Raw genomic sequence first — 19,415 nt, forward strand, 5'->3', positions numbered from 1 at the left:
TCGCGGCAAGAAGGGGTGCAACGTCATACTGATATGTGAGCTCCTATTACCAAATTCTTTGTAAATTTGAGATCACTGAAATCACATCACATACCCTCTCAAACTGTGAATTTTGTTTCTGTTTCTTCCTTCTTTCGTTTGTGTTTGTCTTTTTATGTCAGGCTGTTTACTGCTTTGTCACGCATCTGATGATGGCGGCGTCTAAACGTTTCAAGTTAGTTGAATCTGAATAAAAAATAAATAACAACTGAGCGGTCAAGACAGAAAATAAATATTGGGTCTATCACGACCCCACAACCAGAATATGACTAAGTACTCTTGCTATTAGTTTGACACTATGAAGGGTTAGCCATCATCATCATCATCATCATCATCATCATCATCTGCATAGTGAATCAAATGATACATTGAGTTCAATTAAGATTTCCAAGGTTATCCTCCCACCTAGTCGTCGCGAGTCTAACATCGGTCCGACATGTCGGTTTTGTAGAGCAAAGCATTTTTCACAAGTCTTTTGATTACCATTCGTGGGATGTGATGTTACCAGTTGTATTTTTGTTCGTCTTTTTGTTTCATTTATATCAAATGAGGTTTTCACTTTTTATGTCATGTCTAATGGTACATCTCGCAGTTCTCCTTAGAAATTTCAACATCGCAGTTTTTCAACAGCTCTCCTCTCCTGTCTGTTCAGAGCCCAGTTCTGAGAACCACAGAACATAATGGCCACTGCCATTTCGCTATAAAATTTTATTTGTGTGTTCTTTCTTGTTCCATTGCCAAGAAGTTACTTCTTTTCGTTGTAGTTTATTACTAGTTAAGGAGCCGACGCATTCTCAAAACTGTAGTTCAGTCTAGTTCCCTTCGACTAAGACGTTGTGCCTCCCAACCAGTACTCGCTATTAAAACTCATCAAAGGTAGACACCGAGATCATATCCAATGACAATCTTTGTCTCTAACAACGACCATGTGCCCTCAAGAAATACAATCACAGCTGACTTTCCAAAGCGAAATTCTGTACCATTCGAAGGAGGAATTTTTTAATAAAAAGCTTCCACTATTTTTTGGTTTATTCTGGAACTATCGCGTAGGCTTAATTCTCCTAACAAGTCGAAGCCATACACATTCAATTTAGAGGTCGCAATTCTATATTTCACTCACATAGGTGCGCAACAAGAGATGTGTTTTCAGCAGTTCTTTCGGATTAATTTACATGAGTCGCTTGGGGCCCGAAAGTCATTGGAATAGAGATACTTCGCATTCTTCAATATCGTTTGCGTCAGTAGTAAACTAAATACCTGTCAAAAATCTTACCTATACACGATACTCGTGATTTACTAACTTGCATATTGTGTGTACTGACCATAGCGTATGAACACACCCCCAACGCGAACACGCGCTTAACTCGAAAAACCGTTTATGAACACGGAAAAAGAGTCCACACGTCTTGATATCGAGTACATTCATCTTGAGAATGGTATTTTTTTACTCATAAGTCTTCAACTGTTATCTCTTCTCATATCAGAACTTTATAGCAGATGTATCGAATAACCCTACTTACGATTAATTGCCTTTCTATTATTTACCGAAAGGTTTTGTCGCATAACTCAGCTCCATTACTTTCAACAACTGAACGCGCGAGCAGCAGCATACTAACAGTTTAACGAGCGGTGTGCGTGCCAGCAACAGAGTGCTGTACGAAAATATTTGCGATGTTTCGCCAACTTGACAACGTTCTATTCGCGGTTCGTTCACGTGGAACGCACTTGTTCTCAGGATTCGACTTACTTGACCGATTTCATAATGTTGTTTAACGCAGTTTACGTGAGAGAAATACTGTATGAACAGGCAGAAAGGTGCCTACCAAAGGAGAAACTTTTTTGATAAACTAGATAATGATGGTGGAAAATCTGTTTCAAAAATTTGAAGTCTTCGGAAAATACTTCATACCATGAAAAGCAGTTAGGAAAACGCTTCACCACAAGAGCAAGGCAAAATTATTTTTCTTATGAATATAAAAAGAGAATGAATTTTGTTAGTACAAAGACATGAGAGGAAGGAGGGTGTAAATGTATCTTTCAGATACAAGAGTTTCAAAAATTATGATATTAAAAATATGGTCTGTGCTATATTTGGCAACACCTGTGTGGCCACTATGGGCTAATACTTTAAGAGCAATGCGGAGACATAAAAGTTTTATTCTCCTAGTTGTATAATCTATCCAACGAGTACGTGATACTTCTTAGCGGCATCTGTGCACTACGAGCGTTTATTTTCAAAGCCAGGCAACAAGTTGTCAAAATCACGCAATAGTTATCAACTAAACGAGTGGATAAAATGCTTTTTTTAAGTAACTGTACACAGGAAGGTTGCGAAGCTCACGTATGACAATTTATTCATTTTTCGGTCGTATTCAGATTTTTTTCTGATAGTGTTACTTACAATCGTATTTCAGGATTGAACTCTGCTGGGGATACTTTCATTTAGGTGTATGAATGTCTATGGAGGACTGACGGCCCATTCTTCCTCAGCAGCCGAATCCAGAGAAGGTAGTGATGTTGGTCGATTATATACGGAAGGTGCTTCGAACCATTCTCAAATGGTATCTGTACAAGATCCATATCGTACAGCAGCTTGAGCCACAGAACGCACAACGACTTGTTGACTAAGCCCGCCGCATCCTCGCAAGGACTGAAGTTGACGAGGGCTGACCCTGTACCATCCTATGGACAGATGAAACTCTGACGGGCGAGGTGAACATAGAATTTCCGAGTGCGGGGGTCTTCACTTCCAGTCATTGTATATGAAGTTCCTCTGTGTGGTGAACGTGTCACCGTATGGCGTGGCTTCACGGCTACGTTCATCATTAGCCCATTCTTTTTTGAACAGGTTGGCGCTCAGGGACCAAACGAGCAATGTGATTGGCCAGCGTTACTGCGATATGCTTCACCAGCATGTCGTACCCGCCCTACAGGAGAGAGAAGCATTGAACTCAACAGTTTTCATGCAAGATGGGGCCCCACCGCACATCGATCGTGAAGTTCACTTGCTGCTGCGAAATACATTTGGAAACGATTGAATTATCATCCGATAGTTTCTAAATGCTTGTTCGGCGCCATCACCTGATTTCACTCTCTGGTTGTGGGGCTATATGAAGGACAGGATTTACCAGTGGAATATTTACACATATGCTAGTCTGAAGCGCAGCATATCAAGAGAGGTGGCCAGCATACATAAGTAAATGCTTCGTTCTGTTGCGCATAATGCAATCCTGAGCTTTCAGACTCTTCTGGACATTGATGGGCGCCATATTGAGCCTCGTTTGTAGCTCTAATGATACCGATATGTAATGGTATGATGTACCGTAGCAACACATTAAAAGTGTTTCAACTGAATTTATTCTGCATTATTTCTCTTCCCCATGTCCTTGACATTAATGCTAGCAAGTTTGCTCCTCATACAGTAATTAGTTTCCATGTTATAAAGTGTTAAATAGGGAAAGTTTAATTATAATCACCCGGTAATATGGAGTTGAGCACCAGATGTCACGAGAGGCGTATCGCCAGCATATAAGGAGGCAGGAATGTGTTGTCACTAGACAATCAGTAATAGCGAAATAGGTCAAACAAGAGAACTCAACGACTTCGAACGTGGACTAGCCATTGAATGTGGCCTGAGCAACAGATCTATCAAGGACATTTCAACCTTTCTAAAGCTGCCCAAGTCGACTTTTGGTGACATGACTGAAGTTGAAACGCGAAGAAACACCTAAAGATCTCAATTACTAACGGACGGAGACTGTCGAAAATTGCTGAGGGTGGTTGCAAAAAATTTCATATAATCAGCAGAAGGAATCGCTTGTGCGTTTCAAAATGCTGCCATCAATCCAACTAGAACAATGACTGTGCGTAGGGAGTTAAAGTGAACGGAATACATTGGTCGAGCAGCTCGTCATAAGCCACACGTTTCTGTAGTCAGTAGTACTGGGCGACGCTTGAGGTGGCCTAAAGAGCGACGCCATTAGAAAGTGGATGGCCTGAAACGAGCGATTTGGAACGATGAATCGCGCTATCCCATGTAGTAGTGCGAGGGAAGGGTCTGGATTTGGCGAATGTCTTGAGAACGTTGCCTGCAATGAAATGTGGTTCCAACGGATGAGGTGGTGTTACGGCGTGGAAGTGTGTTTCGTGGTTGGGTGTGATCTTATCGCGCTTGTAGTTGTTGTGGTCTTCAGTCCGAAGACTGGTTTGATGCTGCTCTCCATGCTACTCTATCTTGTGCAAGCCTCTTCATCTCCGAATAACTACTGCAACCTACATCCCTCTTAATCTGCTTACAGTATTCATCTCTTGGTCTCCCTCTACGATTTTTACCCTCCACTCTTTCCTCCAGAACTGAATTAGTGATCCCTTGATGCCTCAGAACGTGTCCTACCAACCTATCCCTTCTTCTAGTCAACTTGTGCCACAAATTACGCTTCTCCCCAATTCTGATGAGTACCTCCTCATTAGTTACTTGATCTACCCATCTAATCTTCAGCATTCCTCTGTAGCACCACATTTCAAAATCTTCTATTCTCTTCTTGTCTAAACTGTTTATTGTCCATGTTTCACATCCATACTTGGCTACACTCCATACAAATGCTTTCAGAACAGACAGTAACTTAAATCTATACCCGACATTGATAAATTTCTCTTCTTCAGAAACGATTTCCTTGCTATCCCCCTCTACATTTTATATCCTCTCTACTTCAACCCTCCTTAGTTATTTTGCTGCCCGAATAGCGAAACTCATCTACTATTTTAAGTGTCTCATTTCCTAATCTAATTCTCTCAGCATCGCCTGATTCATTGGACTACATACCATTATCCTCGTTTTGCTGTTGTTGATGTTCATCTTATATCCTTCTTTCAAGACACTGTCCATCCCGTTCAACTGTTTTTCCAGGTCCAATGTCATGGGCAAACCTCAACGTTTTTATTGCTTCTCCTTGGATTTTAATTCCTACTCCAAATTTTTCATTGGTCTCTTTTACTGCTTGTTCAGTGTAAAGATTGAGAAACACCGGGGATAGGCTATAACCTATCGCACTTATGGAAGGCTACATGTGGAAGGACATAAACACATTTCAAAGCGTTGTGCAATGCGGTGCAGTAGAGGAACAGTTAGAAGACGATGATTGCATCAACATGAGAATGCACCCCGTCATAAAGCAGCGTCCAAGAGGCAGTTGTTTGTGGATAATAACGTTCCTGAAATGGACTGGCCTGCCCAGTGGACGCAATGGAACTCCTGTGGGATGAGTTAGAACGTTGACTCCGCTGCAGATATCATCGACCAACATCACGACCTGCACAGCACTCGCACTGCCTGCATGCACGGCTGTCTGCCATTGCAACAGCGATTTCATCAACCACCTGTGGTGCAACCACCCGACGCCCAGTTCTCCAGTTGATCTGAACTACTTCATCATGCTCCGCACAGCAGGTGGAGGAAGACTACCCTTCCGTAATCCTTTCAGTAGACGGTATTCTCGAAACGCAGCTGCAGCATTACTGGTGTTTTGATAACAGAGCTTCACCAATAATGCTCTGCTCCTTTCGTCCAAACTCATGTTGAGACGTCAACATGTGCACTGCGACTGATCACGTGCGTGAGACAATGTATCAGGACGACTGATCACTGCACCTAGTGGCCATAGTTGCAACTGGACGGTGGCGCTGTGAGGCATGGAAATTATGAGCCATACTCTGGACATTAATGCTGCAAATCTGGTACTCATACCGTAATTAGTTTCCATGTTATAATGTGTTAAATAGGGAAAGTTTAATTATAACCACCCGCTACATGGGCTGTCAGGACACTTTCGTCAGATAGTGTATGTTACTAAACAGCTAATACGGTTGAAGAGTGGCATCACTCTGTAGTGTGCTGGGAACGCTAGGGCATGAGTGAGTGGTGGTGAGAGGTCGTGGGGCCCAGGACAAACACTGCTAAAGTTTCAAAAAACTTTATTGGTCTTGGTACATGGCGTATTCAGGTGGGCGCTCTCTCCTTGCTGACCCTGGCTGGAGCCGATTAGCAGGCAGTAGCTTCCTCCTGGTGCTGCTGGGATGCCAGCTCGTGCTCGTGAGGCCGGCAGCCTCTGTAGGCCACGGGCGCCCACCTCAGCGGCGCTTTGTGTTGTGTTGCGATAGTGCCCAATCGTGCAGAGCTGGGGCCATTCCCAGAATGGAGCACCATCGCAGCACTGTGAGGAGAGTGAGGAGCTGCTTCCCTGGGCGTCGTGTAGACCCGGCGCTCCCTCACCCCTGCCCCCTCCCCCCTTCTCGTCAACGAGACGATACACGAAGACGGCTGTGCCTGGGGTACGGTCGCTGCTCTCGCTGATGGCCGGCGTTACGGTGCTGAATCCCACTAAGAAACTAGCGTCGGAGTCGGCGGGGCAGCAGATCGGTAGGTCGGAGACGCCAACTCCCGTGAAGGACCTAGAAAGAACACCTTGAGTGTGAGATCGCAAATTCGATCTTCAGTAAGGCTCATTTGAAACTGCTGTGTTAACAGTTATGACAGGGAAAATATTAGCTGCTGATGACTTACCATGTGCTTCAGGAGAGCGACAGAAAATGAGTGTCTGGAAGGTGCAGAGACTCATTCACTCAGCTGTCTTGACGTCCTACCCGTTTTCGAAGCTAATGGTCTAACTGTACCAGAATTCTCTTTCTCGTAGACAAATACGTTTTTACTTTTATGGCGATTTGACGACTAGTAAATTTCTCGCTCACTAAGACAGCTATCACCATACCTCGGCTGCAGTCTTCACAGCTTCAGTCACTTCAAATACAGAAAACGGATAACTCCACTCATTTCTGCCTCGGCGTATATGGACAACAGAGCACATACATGAAATGCTCCGAAATCACTATACACAGAGTTATTCCCTGAACTAGCGCAGATGCTCCTCAAGAACAACAATGAGATTAAGGTACGTCTTTGTAGAGTCCGTGCTACCAACATACGAGGCAGGAAAAAAAATGCAATTACAAACTGACGTGCCCTCGTAGATGTACACTACTGCGCATTAAAATTTCTACACCACGAATATGACGTGCTACAGACGCGCAATTTAACCGACAGGAAGAAGATGCTGTGATATGCAAATGATTGGCTTTTCAGAACATTCACACAAGGTTGGTGCCGGAGGCGACACCTACAACATGCTTACATGAGCAAAATTTCCAATCGATTTCTCATACACAAATAGCAGTTGACCGGCGTTGCCCGTTGAAACGTTGTTGTGATGCCTAATGTAAGGAGGAGAAATGCGTACCATCACGTTTCCGACTTCGATAAAGGTCGTATTGTACCCTATCGCACTTGCGGTTTCTCGTATCGCGACATTGCCGCTCGTGTTGGTCGAGATCCAATGACTGTTAGCAGAATATGGAATCGGTGGGTTCAGTAGGGTATCACGGAACGCCGTGCTGGATCCCTACGGCCTCGTATCACTAGCAGTCGAGATGACAGGCATCTTATCCGCATGGCTGTAACGGATCGTGCAGCCACGTCTCGACCCCTGAATCAACAGATGGGGAAGTTTGCAAGACAACAACCATCTGCACGAACAGTTCCGACGATGTTTGCAGCACCATGGGCTATCAGCTCGGAGACCATGGCTGCGGTTACCCTTGACGCTGCATCACAGACAGGAGCGCCTGCGATAGTGTACTCAACGAGGAACCTGGGTGCATGGATGGCAAAACGTCATTTTTTCGGATGAATCCAGGTTCTGTTTACATCATCATGATGGTCGCATCCGTGTTTGACGACATTGCAGTGAACGCACATTGGAAGCGTGTATTCGTCATCGCCATACTGGCGTATCACCCGACGTGATGGTATGGGGTGCCACTGGTTACACGTCTCGGTCACCTCTTGTTCGCATTGACGGCACTTTGAACAGTGGACGATACATTTCAGATGTGTTACGACCCGTGGCTCTACCCTTTATTCGATCCCTTCGAAACCCTACATTTCAGCAGGATAATGCACGACCGCATGTTGCAGGTCCTGTACGGGCCTTTCTAGATACAGAAAATGTTCGACTGCTGCCCTGGCCAGCACATTCTCCAGATGTCTCACCAACTGAAAACGTCTGGGCAATGGTGGCCGAGCTTCTGGCTCGTCACAATACGCCAGTCACTTCTCTCGATGAACTGTGGTATCGTGTTGAAGCTGCATGGGCAGCTGTACCTGTACACGCCATCCAAGCTCTGTTTGACTCAATGTCCAGGCGTATCAATGCCGTTATTACGGGCAGAGGTGGTTGTTCTGGGTACTGATTTCTCAGGATCTATGCACCCAAATTGCCTGAAAATGTAATGACATGCCAGTTCTAGTAAAATATATTTGTCCAATGAATACCCGTTTATCATCTGCATTTCTTCTTGGTGTAGCAATTTTAATGGCCAGTAGTGTATTAAAAAGATTCGGCGGTTCTGTGAAGGTGTCCACACAAAACTACGGCAAATACACTGACGAAAAAATAATCACAACACCCAGAAGGAGTTTTGCGACATAAACGAAACTTCGTAGGCGTGTCTCTATATCTGAAAGATTATGTTTATTCAAATTTCGCACCAGTTGCGTAAGAATGGCCTGGTAGTACCACTAGCGGGATACAAATGAGGTTTGCTTTAAATACACGCTGTAACGGTCGTGAGCGTCAGTTAACTTTGAGACTGGCCGTGTTGAGTTGAGATTAGTCAAGAATGCCTTTAAGGCGACACAGACGCCAGTAACAACACCTCACTGAGTTTAAACGAGGTCGTGTAGCAGGGCTACGAGAATCTGGACGTTCCTTCTGCGATTTTGTAGAAAGACTTGGCAGAAATGTAGCCACCCTACATGACTGCTGGCAGCGGTGGTCACGAGAATGTAACGTCGAAGAGGACCGGGCTCTGGACGGCCACGTGGCACTACCGAGAGGGAAGACCATCGTGTTCGGAGTATGGCTCTGGCGCATCGTACTGCATCTGCAGCAGTAATCTGAGCAGCAGTTGGCACCACAATGACGTAACGAAATGTTACAAATCGGTTACTCCAAGAAGCCACATGCCCTGTAGCATGTACTCCACTGACCTCAAACCACCGCCGCCTGCGACTTCAGCATTTTCAAGCGAGAGCTCATTGGAAGGCAGGGCAGAGGTCTGCTGTGTTTTGTGATGAAAGCTTCCCGTGCCAGTGAACCCCAAGTGTTGCTTTAAGGAGACCAACTGAGGGCCTACGGTCAAGCTGCCTGCGTGCTAGACAAACTGGACCTACGTCTGGTATTATGGTCTTGGGTCCGATTTCGTATGACACCAGAAGCACTCTACTGGTAATCCCATGCACCCTGTTTGCAAATTTGTAAGTCAATCTGGTGATTCGACCTGCTGTGCTGCCATTCATGAACAGCATTCCAGAGGGTGTTTTCCAACTGGATAACGCTCGCCCACACACTGCTGTAGTAACCCAACATGCTCTGCAGTGCCGACATGTTGCCTTTACCTACTCGATCACCAGATCGGTCTCCAATCGAGCACTTATGAGACTTAACTGGGTGAGAACTCGAGCGTCACCCACAAACAACTTTAACCATCCCTGTACTGACCGACCAAGTGCAGCAGGTATGGAACATCAAGTGCAACAGGCGTGGATTTCCATCCACAAGCACATCCGGCCATTCATGAACAGCATTCCAGAGGGTGTCTTCCAACTGGATAACGCTCGCCCACATACCGCTGTAGTAACCTGTTGTGTACATAGTTCCGCGTAGTCAGCGTGTACACAACTTTCCCAATAGAGCGCGCCCCGCTAAGCACAACAGCACAGGCGCAGCGTTCGTCTGTCTCCACACTACGAGATGGCGCTGCCATAGAGACGGACCAAATTCTGCTTCCGCCGATCCGCGTATTAATATGTAACGCAGCCAATGAGATTGCTGCTAACGTAGAACCTTTTCTCCTCGCGGATCACACTCGCGCAGTGATGCATGAATGTGCGAGGTATTATAACGAGTGTACAGACCTCCGATTAGTCAGTCTGCATTTGTCTGCACCAGTCTGTACCAGTCTGCATTTGTCTGTACCAGTCTGTACGAGTTCTGCATTTGTCTGTACCAGTCTATAGTCAAGTTACAGTTTGCGCCTAATAAGATTACCATATTCCTGTACATAGCCATGAAGATAAATTTATAGACACTTTTGTCAAGTATCAGAAATATATGTGAGAATAAGATTAACGTACCAATACCAAAGTAACATCAGATTGTCAATTGTAAATAGCATCCAGAACCAAGTTAAGTAATTTTTATGCTTGTTATTATTTTATTAAATGTGTGTGAAAATTAATCAAGTTCTGTTTAATGTTGGTCACCGTCAATCTGCTACTCTAAGCGTGCAAGTGGTATTTCTATCGTCTGACCTAACGGCAGAGGATAAACACGCCACGATAAGACCACGAGACATATTGCTGACACTCACCTACTTCGTTAGAGCGACAAGTCAAATAATCTGATGGTGTGTGTACTGAAGGTCTTACAGTACGCTCACCACATAACCCAACATGCTCTTCAGAGTGTCGACATGTTTCCTTTGCCTGCTCGATCACCAGATCGGTCTCCAATCGAGCACATATGAGACATCACTGGATGACAACTGTAGTATCACCCACAAACAGCTTTAACCGTTCCTGTACTGACCGACCAAGTGCAACTGGCATGGAACCCCATCCCACAAACTCACACCCAGTACTTTTACAACACAATCATGCACGTTTTCATGCTTACAATCAACGTTCTGACTGTTACACTGGTTATTAATATACCAGCATTTCACATTTCCATGGCTTTTCGCTCTTACAATAACGTGTGATCAAGCAATGTTAATGACTTAAATATGTTACCTAGACAAATGTACTCCCAAAAGTTCATTACTTTACATTAACTGTTTTTTTGCTGTGTGAGCAAGCGCAGCGTTCGTTCGCAGTGCCGCGAATGAGCCGCAGACAAGCCATGCCCGGGCTGACCTCGAGCTCCGTGTCGGAATGAGAAGGCCTTTGGCGGCGACTGTTATCTGTTTCCGGTGGTACAAAACTCGCCGGAAGCGGAACTATAAACACTGTTCACTGGCGGGGCGACCTTTGTACACCAGGCTATTTCTCACCAGCAGCAATACTACTAGATAAAATGCGGCATACGTAATTGGAGACAAGGCGCACATCGTAAATAGCAGTGTAACGTAAAATGCACCCGGGGCTCGTGGCAATAAAACTGAAGTTTGCATTACTTCTTAAAACGACTACTTCTATTCGTTATTTTAATAACACATTACGCAACTGATAACTTATGTCCTGATTGAGAATAAGATTTTAATAATGTAATTTTTCACCTTTCTTATGAGACCTATGTTATGTTATGTTAATCGGGGACCTAGAAACGACGGAGAGGCTCTGTCCCCGCCGCAACCGCAGTAGTTCCCAACCCCACAACGACTACCGCAGTCCACTTCACTCCTCCGCCGCCCCACACCGAACCCAGGGTTATTGTGCGGTTCAGCCCCTGGTGGACCCCCGGGAACGTCTCACACCAGACGTGTGTAACCCCTATGTTTGCGTGGTAGAGTAATGGTGGTGTACGCGTACGTGGAGAACTTGTTTGCGCAGCAATCGCCGACATAGTGTAGCTGAGGCGGAATAAGGGGAACCAGCCTGCATTTGCCGAGGCAGGTGGAAAACCGCCTAAAAACCATCCACAGGCTGGCCGGCTCACCGGACCTCGACACAAATCCGCCGGGCGGCTTCGTGCCGGGGACCAGGCGCTCCTTCCCGCCCGGAAAGCCGTGCGTCAGACCGCACAGCCAGCCGGGCGAGCCTCTATGAGACCTAAGTTTGCAGCCGACGGTTCCATGACGCATCCGTCACGCGCGCATTTAGGTATGTTCCGATATAAGTAAATACTCGATGCTTTTGTTTAGATACCGAGCACTCTTGGAATCGAGTCATTCTTTCGATACTTACTCGATATCGAAAGAAAAGTAGATTTTATGCGATATCCGAATAGTCCATCCGCCCTGTCTATCTGCATTTTTTTCATTTCATCAATTTATAAAAGTACCTAATATGAATAAGCTTAATTAGCGACATCTAAAGTGCCTACGACACAAACATATATTGTGGCTACTGTACCTCAAGTTTATTTTGAACAGCAACGCTGTTAGCAGGCTGACTCTGCCGGCACTGTGGCCTAGCCTATCATCTGTCAAAAATGTGCGACGAAGCTAAGCTGATTTTGTCTGTCTTTCTTGACATGTCACTATTGCTTCATTTATTAGGCCATGTTGTGAAACAGGTATGCCTCGTCATATTTTAAGCCTATGCTTTCTCATCTGTGAAAGTAATATATTTTAATTGTGACAGATTTTGTTGTTTTCAGATGTAAACCGTCAACTAGCTGTATTCTTTTCCCTTGTTTTGCTGTAGGTCTCAGGACTGTCACTATTGACCGAAACCGGTAGTCTATGGACAAAAACGTTCTGGAAATTTGTGGTAAGGTCTTATGGGACCAAACTGCTGAGGTTATCGGTCCCTAAGCTTACGCACTACTTAATCTAACTTAAACTAACTTACGCTAAGGACAACACACACACCCATGCCCGAGGGAGGACTCGAACCTCCGACGGGGGAAGCCGCGCGGACCGTGACAAGGCGACTTACACCCCGCGGCTACCCCGAGCGCCAAAACGTTTTGTGGTCATTGATGGAAATAAAAGAAATTTATTCTATGGTTCTTCCTATTCCTGTGATTTATCACTTTATGGTACAACAATGGATTCGTTCACCTGCTTAGCAGCATTACGTTAGATACACATCGAGATAACAAACGTCATGCGATAGCGATATGTACATATACAGACGGCGGTAGTATCGCGTACACAGGGTATAAAAGGGGCACCGCATTGGCGAAGCTGTCATATGTATTCAGGTGATTCATGTGAAAATGTTTCAGAGTGTGTGCGTGTGTGTGAATTCCTAAGGGACCAAACTGCCGAGCTCATCGGTCCCTAGACTTACACACTACTTAAACTAACTTATGCTAAGAACAACACACACACACACACACACACACACACACACACACACACACACACACACACACATGCCCGAGGAAAGACTCGAAGCTCCGGCGGGGGGAGCCGCGCAATCCGTGACATGACGCCTCAAATCGCGCGGCCACTACGCGCGGCAATGTTTCCGACATCATTCTGGCCGCACGACGGGAATCGAGACTTTGAATGCGGGATGGTAGTTGGAGAAAGAACGATGGCACATTTCATTTCGAATATCATTAAGGAATTCAGTATTCCGAGATCCACAGTGTCAAGAATGTGCCGAGAATACCAAATTTCAGGCATTGTCTCTGACCATGGACAACACATTGGCCAACCGCATTGCCAACAGCCTTCACTTAACGACCGAGAGCAGCGGCGTTTGCAAGTGCCACGAAATTTGGCATTAATGGGCTATGGCAGCAGACGACCGACTCGAGTGCCTTTTCTAACAGCACCATATCGCCTGCAGCGCCTCTTCTAAGCTCGTGACCATAGGAGTTGGACCCTAGACGACTGGAAAACTGTGGCTTCGTCAGATGAGTCCCGATTTGATTTAGTAAGAGCTGATAGTAGGGTTCGAGTGTGGCGCACACCCGACTAAACCATGGACCCAATTTGTCACCCTGGTAGTGGGTGAGTCACCAAGGACAGGCCACCTGAATAAACTAACCACTTTTAGTGACAGGAGAAAATCTTTCAAACAAAAGCTGCTTAGCTTCAAGGGGGCCATAGTATAGTGTTCATATTTTTGTATGTGGAAGGGTAAAGAAAATATGATACTCAGCTTTGTCATTTTAAATGGACTGGAATGTTTTATTATTTACCTTTAAATAATACTTTTGACGACACATACGACACATTAGGTCGTATAGCAATTATCTTACACCAGATCATGCTGTGGATCTTTTACAAGCGCAGTTGCAAACGCATGCACTGAGACTTGGATGAAATGTACAGTAAGCAATTTAATGGGACCAGAGAAGGTTGTCACAACACGTATTCAAAATGCTTTCCACTAGCAGTCACACGTACTGTTTAACGATTGGATGTGAACAATACTGCACGCTGAATTTCGCCCGAGTTGATACCAGAAGAAGCTCGTATAGAACGGTCTTTTATGGCTCAAATGGCTCTGAGCACTATGGGACTTAACATCTGAGTTCATCAGTCCCCTAGAACTTAGAACTACTTAAACCTAACTAACCTAAGGACATCACACACATCCATGCCCGAGGCAGGATTCGAACCTGCGACCGTAGCGGTCACGCGGTACCAGACTGGCGCGCCTAGAACCGCACGGCCACAGCGGCCGGCCGAACGGTCTTATATGTCTCCACCCGTGGTTGGAATTTCGTTGTAAATTCGTTGTTTCAGTTTCGCCCACGAGTGAAAATCCAGAGCCCTTAGGTCTGGGGAATGTAATGTGCAGGCCATTTTGTGCTGCTGACCGACCAATCCAACGACCTTCAGGTCTATTGTTCAGAACCTCTGTCAGTCTCAGAGCAAAATGTGCAGGAGATTGATCGTGTTGGTATCACCCGACATGACTTCCACTAAAACTCACAAATAATTGGACTGTTCTTCCTCATATACCCTACAGGCAGGCTTTTGCACCTTCCGACCTTCATCTGTCTTACCCAATGAATGAAGTGGAGTTTGTTGATGCAGCAAGACGTTGGTTCCGACGTCGACCAATAGCGTGTTCCGTGCAGGCACACAGAGCCCTTCATTTAGGTGGCGTAAGGCCATCGGATTGAACGGAACTTATGTTGAAAAACACGGTTTCGCAGCCAAAAGAGTGGGGTATCATATGGTGTATTGGAATCCTGAATAAAACCAACCTGCTTTCAGAAAAAAGTGCGTTGCATTAGTTATTGAACGCCCCTCGTTTTCTAAGTTCAAGCATTATAACATACCAGGAACAAATTAGTCTTCTCAGTGGTTATTATCACAAGTTCCGAAAACATCGATCGCTGTAAACTGAAGTAGCACTCTTCATACATGATTGGCTTTATCACATTGGCACTGACTCTGTAGTAGGTATACCAAGTGTCAGGCTATAGTTATTGGTAGGATACTGCATAATCTGCAGACTGTCTAAAAAAAAAAGATTACATACTAATCACTTGCAGGCACATGACAGAATACCGTTCAAGTGTATAGGTTCCATATATAGCCGGACTAACAGGGGATACGAATTGCCACAGACTTGTTTGGTCGGCTAAGGACAACAGTCGAAGAAAATACGACGTACAAGTAGTGAGAATCTGCTTAGAAAAGTTCAATACATATCTGCAGGAACTATGCATATATTCTTCATCCCACTACGTGCCTCTGCCGTAGAGCTGGTGAAGATAGAAAACGGATAACAGCTCGCTGCTCTTTCCACGCTCTATCTGTGAATGGAGAGACAAGACACCATACAATGTTGTTGTTGTGGCCTTCAATACAAAGACTGGTCTGATGCAGCTCTCCATGCTACTCTATTCTGTGCAAGCCTCTTCATCTCCGAGTAACTACTGCAACCTACATCCCTCTGAATTAGCTACTGAATTCATCTCTTGGTCTCCCTCTACGATTTTTACCCCACATGCTTCACTCCAGTACTACATTGGTAATCCCTTGATGCCTCAGAATGTGTCCTACCAACCGATCCCTTCTTTTGGTCAGGCTGTACCACAAATTTATTTTCTCCCCAATTCTATGCAGTACGTCCTCATTAGTTACGCGATGTACACATCTAATCTCCAGTGTTCTTCTGTAGCATCACATTTCAAAAGCTTTCATTCTCTTCTTATCTAAACTGTTTATCGTTCATGTTTACATACTGTTTACATACATGGCTACACTCCATACAAATTCTTTCAGAAAGGGCTTCCTGACACTTAAATCTATACTCGATGTTAACAAATTTCTCTTCTTCAGAACCGCTTTTCTTGCCATTGCCAGTCTACCTTTTATATCCTCCCTACTTTGCTTCCCAAATAGAAAAATTCATTTTAAGTGTCTCATTTCCTAATCTATTTCCCTCAGCATCACCTGATTCAATTCGGCTACATTCCATTATCCTCGGTTTCCTTTTATTGATGTTCATCTTATATCTTCCTTTCAAGACACTGCCCATTCTGTTCTACTGCTCTTCCAAGTCATTTACTGTCTCCAAATTTTTCTTTTGTTTCCTTTACTGCTTGCTCAATGTACAGATTGAATAACACGGGGACAGTCTACAACCCTGTCTCACTCCCTTCTCAACCACTGCTTCCCTTTCACGCCCCTCGGGTCTTATAACTGCGATCTGATTTCTGTACAAATTGTAAATAGCCTTAGAATTTGAAAGAGAGTATTCCAGTCAACATTGTCAAAAGCTTTCTGTAAGTCTACAAATGCTATAAACGTAGGTATGCCTTTTCTTAACCTATTTTCTATGAGAAGTCGTAGGGTCAATATTGCCTCGCGTGTTCCTACATTTCTCCAGAATCCAAACTGATCTTCCGCGAGGTCGGCTTTTACGAGTTTTTCCATTCTTCTGTCTGCTATATGGTGCAATAACCTCCGCCATGCAGTTGTCAGTGAGTAGCAGGATGTAAATGTAGATTTAGTTGTGGACGTACTATACTGAGTTCAGTTTTTATCAACATACAGCTGCTGCTCTTCTACTTCTTGTAAACATCCTTTTTACTACATTTGACATTTCATTCCCCGTTCCCATCGTGAAACTACAGATGTCTGACGTCGACAATCACAGTAAAATTTAAAAAGAGCATACGACGCTTCAGCAGATTACAGGACTGATAATGAAGCGACGTATGAATGTGTAGCATGAATCCGTTATTGTGAGACTCGGGGGAAGCAAAGATAGGACGATTTAAATCACAACTAGGGCAGGAAAAAACACCCAAAGGCAGCGTGAAGAGAAGACAAGCTCATGACAAATGCGGCAGCTGGCCTCGCAGGGGGAAGACGGTGATATGGGCAGCTTGTAAGCTGAGAAGTGGACCCATGCTAGTCACGGAATGGCCACGGGAGGAGGGGGGAGAGAGGGGTGGGGGTGCCCGGAGCAGGTGGCTGGTTTTTGTGTGGCACCTTATCTGGACGTCGGCGGGAAAAACGCCTAATTAAGCTTATTTACGCCGGTCGGCCCTCCATCGCAGCAGACAGTTTATGACGGGCTGCGCCGGGGTAGATATCGGCTGCGACTTACTGCTGGGATAATGGCGGGCCATCGCAGCCCCCTTGTATACTGCTAACGACTAGGCCAGCAGCCTTAATAACAGCCAGTCGGTATGGAAAAAGGGGGGGAGGGCGGCCAGATGCTGCAAGACCCAGTACAGCGTCTTACACCGGCACACGGCACTTAATAAAGAACAGACGACACAATGGATGTGCGGCTACAGCAGAATCGGCGAAAGACCGCCCGAGAGAGTTGCATGGCTGCATCGCCTACTTCAGTCCCTCGTAACACGAGTTTGTGTACGTTTCTATGACAACGCCCCTGTGTTGTTGCTTCTGTATAGACAATAATTGTTTTCTCCTTTAGCCGTTTCCGCTTCCTAGCTGAGAGCAGCCAGGTGTCACGGATTTTCTTGCGGCGACTCCACTACAGTTCTACAGGCAGCGAACTACGCATACCATTCAAGTTGATCAATGACTACATACATTTTATCTGACCAGCTCTTGTGATCTACAGAAACTCAAAAATCTGGCTCACTACCAATATCAAGAATTTCTTAGACTACCTTCAGCATATTCTTGCACCTTTCTTCCATGCTGGTTTGAGGAGGAACAAAACTGAGCTGCTCGTCATAGACAAAAACGATAACTTTTCCTTCTGCGGTATTTACTGGTGAACAATTTTTATACTCGGTAGATTTCGATGCTAATACACAGTTGCTAAATGAGATTTTTACTCTGCAGCGGAGTGTGCGATGATATCAAACTTCCTGTCAGATTAAAAATGTGTGCCGGGCCGAGACTCGAACTCGGGACCTTCGCCTTTCGCGGACAAGTGCTCTACCATCAAAATGCCTAATTAAGATGGCAGAGCACATACCCGCGAAAGGCAAAGGTCCCGACTTCGAGTCTCGGTCCGGCACACAGTTTTAATCTGCCAGGAAGTTTCACACAGTTGCTATATGGTACAAGGACATGAGTTCCTATATAACAGAACGCGGCATGTCATTCTCAATGGAGAGGAGTCTTCCGAAGTAAGAGTGATTTCAGGTGTGCCGCAGGGGAGTGTCGTAGGACCGTTGCTATTCACAATATATATGAATTTCCTTGTGGATAACATCGGAAGTTCACTGAGGCTTTTTGCGGATGATGCTGTAGTATATCGAGAAGTTGTAACAATGGAAAATTGTACTGAAATGCAGGTGGATCTGCAACGAATTGACGAATGGTGCAGGGAATGGCAATTGAATCTCAATGTAGACAAGTGTAATGTGCTGCGAATACATAGAAAGAAAGATCCTTTATCATTTAGCTACAATATAGGTCAGCAAATGGAAGCAGTTAATTCCATAAATTATCTTGGAGTAGGCATTAGGAGCAATTTAAAATGGAATGACCATATAAAATTAATCGTCGGTAAAGCAGATGCCAGACTGGGATTCATAGGAAGAATTCTAAGAGAATGCAGTCCGCAAACAAAGGAAATAGGTTACTGAAGACTTGTTCGCCCAATGCTTGAATACTGCTCACCAATGTGGGATCCGTATCAGGTAGGGTTGATAGAAGAGATAGAGAAGATCCAACGGAGAGCAGCGCGCTTCGTTACGGGATCATTTAGTAATCGCCAAAGCGTTACGGAGATGATATATAGACTCCAGTGGAAGACTCTGCAAGAGAGACGCTCAGTAGTTCGGTACGGGCTTTTGTTGAAGTTTCGAGAACATACCTTCACCGAGGAGTCAAGCAGTATATCGCGAAGAGACCATGAGGATAAAATCAGAGAGATTAGAGCCCATACAGAGGCATACCGACACTCTTTCTTTCCACGAACGATACGAGACTGGAGTAGAAGGGAGAACCGATAAAGGTACTCAAGGTACCCTCCGCCACACACCGTCAGGTGGCTTGCGGAGCATGGGTGTAGATGCAGATGTAGATGATCAAAACATTTACATTCGATCAAATCGAGACCCGCAGTCTTACAAATCCAGGTGTACATGAGATATAGCACTGTTTACATATCCAGCTGACGAATTGTTTCTATGTACATTAACTACCACGTCAGTTAACGTGTTTACAATTCTACAACAGACGCAAAG

General features: G+C 45.0%; 1 long non-coding RNA gene across 1 annotated transcript in view; it reads right to left on the reverse strand.

Moving 5' to 3' along the window:
* Positions 1-6,390: 6,390 nt before the first annotated feature.
* Positions 6,391-19,415, reverse strand: part of LOC126253329 (uncharacterized) — a 226,455-nt gene continuing 213,430 nt past the window's right edge. The window contains exon 4 of the long non-coding RNA XR_007545941.1: positions 6,391-6,486. This is a non-coding gene — a long non-coding RNA (uncharacterized LOC126253329). The remainder of the gene's footprint in view (positions 6,487-19,415) is intronic.

This window comes from Schistocerca nitens, chromosome 4 (assembly GCF_023898315.1).
Source record: "Schistocerca nitens isolate TAMUIC-IGC-003100 chromosome 4, iqSchNite1.1, whole genome shotgun sequence".
In the NCBI taxonomy this organism is placed as follows: domain Eukaryota; kingdom Metazoa; phylum Arthropoda; class Insecta; order Orthoptera; family Acrididae; genus Schistocerca; species Schistocerca nitens.